We start from the raw sequence: 7,208 nt of genomic DNA, 5'->3' as shown, positions 1-7,208 counted from the left end.
AGTGACATGCATCAGACAAGAAAAATAACTAAAAAGCATCCAAATTGTTAAGGAAGAAGTAAAACTGTCACTATTTGCAAATCACTTGATACTACATATAGATTCCACCAAACAACTATTAGAAGAATACATGTATACAGTAAATTTCAGGATACAAAATTAATATACAAAATCAGTTTTGTTTCTATACACTAATAAAAAAGTAGCAGAAAGAGAAAGTAAGAAAACAATCTCATTTACAAATGCATCACACAAAAAAAAAACACCAAAAACTATGAATTAACTTAACCAAGGAGGTGGAAGACCAATATTCAGAAAACTATAAAACATTAATAAAAGAAATTGAGGATGACACAAATAAATGGGAACATGTTTCATGCACATGGTTTGGAAGAATTAATATTGTTAAGATGTCTATACTACCCAAAACAATTTACAGATTGAGTGCACTCTCTGTCAGAATACCATCAGCATTGTTCACAACACTGGAACGAATAATCCTAAAATTTGCATGGAACCACAAAAAACCCTGAATAGGCAAAGCAATCTTGAGAAAGAAGAACAAAGCTAAAAGTATCATAATCCCAGATTTCAAAATATACTACAAAGCTGTAGTCATCAAAACATTATGGCATGGACACAAAAATAGACACATAGATTAAGAGAACTGGATAGAGAGACTAGAAATAAACACACACTTATATACTCAATTAATGTATGACAAGGGTGCCTGGGTGGCTCAGTCAGTTAAGCATCTGCCTTTGGCTCAGATCATGATCCCAGGGTCCTGGGATCGAGCTCTGCATCAGACTCCCTCCTCAGCTGGGTGTTTGCTTCTTCCTCTGCCACTCCCCCTGCTCATGCTCTCTCTCTCTCTCAAATAAATAAATAAAATCCTTTTAAAAATTAATGTATGACAAAGGAGGCAAAGATATACAATGGGGAAAAGACAGTCTCTTCAACAAATGATGTTAGGAAAACTGGACAACTACATGCAAAAGAATGAAACTGGAGTGCCTTCTTACATCATACACAAAAATAAACTCGAAATAGATTAAAGACCTAAATGTGAGACTTGAAACCATAAAATGCCTAGAAGAAAACAAAGGCAATAATTTCTTTGACATTGATCTTAGCAATGTTTTTCTACACATCTCCTCAGGCAAGGGAAACAAAATCAAGATTAAACTATCGGGACTATACTGAAATGGAAAACTTTAACATAGTGAAGGAAACCATCAACAAAATAAAAAGGCAACTTATTAAATAGGAGAAGATATTTGCAAAGGATCTATCTAATAAGGAGTTAATATCCAAAATATATGAATAAGTTATATAACTTCACACTGAATGGGAGGATAATCTGATTAAATTGGGCAGAGAATCTAAATAGACATTTTTCTAAAGAAGACATACACATGGTAAACACACACATAAAAAGATGTTGAACATCACTGTCAAGGAAATGCAAATCAAAACCACAATGAGATTTCACCTTACACATAATAGAATGGCTATAATCAAAAAGACAAGTAATATCAAGTGCTGTTGAGGATGTGGAGGAAAAGGAAAATTCATGTCCTATTAGTGACAATGTAAATTGATGCAGCTACTTTAGAAAACAGTACGGGGCTCCTCAAAAACTTAAAAATCATATGATCCAGTAATTCCACTACTGGACATTTACCTCCCTCAAAAAAATGAAAATACTAATTTGAAAAGATATATGTGCCTCTATGTATATTGCAGCATTATTTACAATAGCCTAGAAATGGAAACAACCCAAGTGTTCATTGATAGATTAATGGATAAAGATGTGGTGTATAAGTGTATACACCATATATATACCATATATAGATAAAGAAGATTTAGGGATTCTTATTATTCCAAAATTATCTACCTTCTTATTGAAAGGTTTCTTGTTGCTGATGTTTCCTTGTTCATCTGCTTAGATGATTTGTCCATTGCTGTGAGTGGGGTGTTAAAGTCCCCCTACAATTATTGTATTATTATTGATGTGTTTCTTTAATTTTGTTATTAATTGTTTTATATATTTGGCTGCTCCCAAGTTAGGGGCATAAATATTTACAATTGTTAGATCTTCTTGTTGGATAGACCCTTTTATTATGCTATAGTATCCTTTTCCATCTCTTATTACAGTCTTTGGTTAAAATCTAGTTTGTCTGATATAAGGATGGCTACTCCAGCTTTCTTTTGATGTCTATTTGTATGATAAATGATTCTCCACCTCCTCACTTTCAGTCTGGAGGTGTCTTTGTGTCAAAATTGAGTCTCTTATAAGCAGCATATCAATGGGTCTTGTTTTTTTTTTTTTTTAAAGATTTTATTTATTTGACAGAGAGAGAGAGAGAGAGCAAGGGCAGGAACACAAGCAGGGGGAGTGGGAGAGGGAGAAGCAGGCTTGCCGTCGAGCAGGGAGCCCGATGTGGGGCTCTATCCCAGGACCCCAGGATTATGACCTGAGCCGAAGGCAGACGCTTAACAACTGAGCCACCCAGGCGCCCCTGTGTGTGTGTGTTTTTTTTTTTTTTTAATCCATTCTGATACTCTATGTCTTTTGATTGGAGCACTTAGTCCATTTATATTCAGAGTAATTATTGAAAGATATGAATTTAGTGTCATTGTATTACCTCTAGTAACTGTTTCTGTAGATTATCTCTGTTCCTTTCTGGTCTTTGTTACTTTTGGTCTGTCTCTTCATTCAAAGGATGCCCTTTAATATTTCTGGCAGGGCTGGTTTAATGTTCACGAATTCCTTTAATTTTTGTTTGTCCTGGAAACTCTTTATCTCTCCTTCTATTCTGAATGACAGCCTTGCTGGATCAAGTACTTGGCTGCGTTTTTTTTTTTTTCCCATTTAGCATGTTGAATATGTCATGCCAGTCCTTCTGGCCTGCCAGGTCTCTGTGGACAGGTATGCTGCCAGCCTTATGTTTCTACCCTTGTAGGCTAAGGACCTCTTGTCCTGAGCTGCTTTCAAGATTTTCTCTTTATCTTTGAAATTTACAAGCTTCACTATACTATGTCAAGGTATTGACCTATTTTTGTTGATTTTGAAGGGGGTACTCTGTGCCTCCTGGACTTGAATCCCTGTTTCATTTCCCAGATTAGGGAAGTTCTCAGCTATAATTTGTTCAAATAAACCTTCTGCCCCTTTCTTTTGCTCCTCATCTTCTGGGACCCCTATAATGGGCATATTATTTCACTTTATGAATTACTGAGTTCTCTAAGTCTTCCTTCATAATCTAATAGTTTTCTTTCTCATTTCTTTTCAGTTTCCTTATTTTCCATCATTTTATCTTCTATATCACTGATTCACTCTTATGTTTCATTCATTCTCATTTTTATGTCTTAACTTGGGACTGCATCTCAGTAATAGCATTTTTAATTTTGGCCTGACTAGATTTCAGTTCTTTTATTTCTACAATAAGGGATTCTCTAGTGTATTCTATGCTTTTATCAAGCCCAGCTGGTATCTTTATAATTGTTTTTTTTTTTTTAATTCTAGTTCAGACATCTTACTTATATCCATATTGATTAAATCCCTGGCAGTGAGTACTTCCTCCTGTTATTTCTTTTGGGATGAGTTTCTCTGTCTCATCATTTTGTCCAGAAAAGAAAGAAAGAAAAAGAAAAAACAAAAACAACAATAACATCAACAAGAACAAAAACTTCAGTAAGTGTTTCTGGCGTATGCTGTGTACACTCAGCTGTTGCATTTTGGCTACTCTTGCCCAATTGCCCATCCTCTAGAGAATTCCTCCTTGCTTGTAGTGGGGAGTGTTTTGACCTTTAATTGGGTGTGCTTTGATTTGTTTGCCAAGATATGCCTGGAAAAGAAAAAAAGAAAAATCCTGATCCAAGATAAAAGGAAAAGGAACAAAAATGTAAACAAACAGAGAAACAAAACTATAAGCCTGACTCCAAAGAATAAGAAAGAAAGAAGGACAAAAAGAGTAAGGAAAGAAGAAAAGAGGGAAAAAAAGCCTGATCCAAAGAATAAGAGAAGGAAATAAACCAACAAAAGAACAACAACAACAAAAAGAGAATGTCTAAGAGATATATGGTTATAACTGGAAAGGGTTATTCAGAGTTTATCTCTCCCAGTTCAACCCAGGGGATATCCTTATCGGGGCTTATTGTGAGGTCCCCACCTGCTCTGCTCTCTCCTGCTCTCTCCCGCTCTCTCCCTCTTCCTGATTTTACTCCACAAAAAGGGTTTTCTCTCCTTCGTGGCCATGCGGCTTTCGTCTCCCCTAATTTATGGCGCCAAACCTCACATCTGCCACGTTCTCTTTCTCCAACTGTGCAGATTGTTTATTAATCCTCAGATCATATTCCTAGTTATTCAAAATAGTTGGATTTTGATCTTGCTATGTTGGAAGGATGAGGCAAGCTCAGGGTTCCCCAAGAGAATTCATAGAGCCTGGCTAGATAATATTTAATAAACACATACCTCCCTGGATGAGACTAATTGAAAAGTGAAAAAAGAGTGTCCAGAAAACTGGGCACCCTTTAAGGTTTCTGGGCTAAAAACAGCCAGATCCTCATCGCAGCTCAAGGCACTCATCCAGGGAGTAAATATTTGACTTAAGAGGAACATTTATCTTTGGAGGTCACATACTCCACTTACTCCTTGCCTGCACACACATCATGAGCACAGCTTGTTCTAATCACTCAGTACTCCCTATGTCACTGTCCTGATTATTAAAGCTTTGCACTCCTTTTTGTTTTTCTTATTCCTTTGATGTATTGATAATGCTCACAATAAAAGTGGAGGCAGAGCTTGGCTGGGGACCTTTGGCCACTAGAGTATCTGGTCCCCAAGCCCTCTCCTTTTTCCTTCTAAGGTGTCTGGAGTAATCTTTTCATTCGCCACCTCGGGGTTTGCTGGCCAAACCTGACATCACCCTACTACTTCTAATGTAGTTTTTTGGGGGGTGGTATTGTTGGGGTATGGAGCTGATGACCAAGAAAGAATTCTTGAGATATGCTTGGTGCAAAAAGGTGGTTTTATTAAAACACTGGGACAGGACCTATGGGCAGAAAGAGCTGCTGTTGCTTCCTGCTGCCCAGGGATTGTGAGGAGCAACTGATTATATACCTTGGGGTTGGGGCAAGTAAAGATAAAAGGAAGTTCCAAAAGGACTTTCGTATGCTAAAGAAGACTTAGGATCCTGGAGGACTGTTATAATCTGCCTATCTCAAGTATTTGTCAAAGGGCTGCAGGTTATAAGGACATTTAGTTTTATCTACATTTCCTTCTGCCTTTGTTTCCCACATCACTCCACCATCTTAACTCCACCCCAGCTGGGTAGTATAGACATTTAAACATTTGTTCTTCCAATCCACGAGCATGGAGTTTCCCATTTCTTTGTGTCATCTTCAATTTGATAAATTCTAAATAACCCTTTTCAGTTATAGATATATTTCTTAGACATTATTATACTTTTTATAAATTTCTAATGTCTAATTAGTTCATTGTTACTGGCAATTAAGTATATCTATACCACAAGGTGCACTAAGAGTTGGCAAAAATGATGTTACTATTATAATCTTTGATTTTATTCAGCATCAATTTTAATCCAATATTATTTCAACATGATACCATGTAGAATATTCTAAGTATCTTAGCAAATACATGACCACAGATTAAAATTAATTGAAGAGATTGTCAACTAGTCTGCATATATTATGAGGTATATATTTTTATCAAAGTTACACATGCACATTATAAAAATTTCAAACAGCCTAAAAGAATATAAAGTTATAATTAAAGGTCCCTCCTTTTTTATACAAAAATATATTATTTTATATTCATAAGTAATGAAACATTCTGTGGCCAAAGGAACAACTAAATAAATGCTACAATTTCTTTGATGTGTGTGAACAAGAGTACTTTGAAAGGATAAAAGAATCATATTACACTCTATGAAGATGAATAAAAAGGGGCTTAACCAACAGGTACCTGATAATGCCCAGTATAGATATAAATAATATAATTTTCCAAAGTGGTTGAACATTTATACGCTTGAACTCAGTGAAGATTCCTTGTATTTCTCTATTAAGAAACATTTTAAATTACTGGAAAGAGAAATATGACTTTAGAGAATAAAACTGAAGGGAAAATACATATTGGAAGCTTTAAAAATCCTTATAAAACATTTAATTTTATATAGTCAACATCAAAGAAATATTTACAAAAGAATCAAACTTATTGATTATGTAAGTTTAGTTTTTATAGGCTCCTTTGTGATTCATTAAGAATCTTACTGGTTGGGAAGCCTGGGTGGCTCAGTCAGTTAAGTGTCTGCCTTTGGGTCAGATCATGATCCTGGGATCCTCGGAACAACTCCCTGCTCAGTGGGGAATCTGCTTCTCCCTCTCCCTCTGCCTGCTGCTCTGCCTACTTGTGCTCTCTCTCTCTATCTCTCTGTCAAATAAATAAATAAAATCTTAAAAAAATAATCTTACAGGTTTAATTAATATGATCCTAAGTGTAGGATGCAGTATTCCCCAGATTTTATTTTCATTTCCGTGTTTTATTTTCATGTCTTTTCTTTTTCTTATTTCTTCTCAAGATGCCTATAAAACATTTTTATGTATTTACATTTTTAAATTTGTGATAGGCAGTTTTTGAGTTGTAAAAACAATGATCTCCCTCCACTTCTTATGTTTTCCCATTCTATTTGAATAATCTTACATGGATCAAATTTATAAAAATTGTAGGATATACAGAAAAACTGGATAAATGAAATTATAATTAGGATTTAAAAAAAAGTTGTGCTGTTTGACTTAGCTTCTGTAAATATTGACAAGTGAGAATAACTAGTGGAGCAAAATTGCCAGTTACCTGAAAGATACCCAAGTCCATTTTTGTGGGGTTACTCCTCCCGTTGATATTTAAATGAATTTGTGCCAAGAGTCAGATGCTTAACCAGCTGAGCCACTCAGGCACTACGTGACTTCTCTTTTTAAGGGAAGTCCATCTCCCTTTCTATTTCTAGTCTCCACTATACTACTCAATACATATTTGTATTCTGTCTCTTGTCTTCCTCTAATTGTTTTGTGTGAGTATTGTATCTTTAACTTTTTTCATCACACTGGGTGCACTAGCCTTGAGTTCTAAATTATTATCCCATATATATATATTTTTTCCATTTGGAAATTAATTAATTTATGGTGGG

This window comes from Phoca vitulina, unplaced genomic scaffold (assembly GCF_004348235.1).
Source record: "Phoca vitulina isolate PV1807 unplaced genomic scaffold, GSC_HSeal_1.0 scaffold57, whole genome shotgun sequence".
Classification (NCBI taxonomy): domain Eukaryota; kingdom Metazoa; phylum Chordata; class Mammalia; order Carnivora; family Phocidae; genus Phoca; species Phoca vitulina.
Note: the sequence above shows the minus strand (reverse complement) of the source record.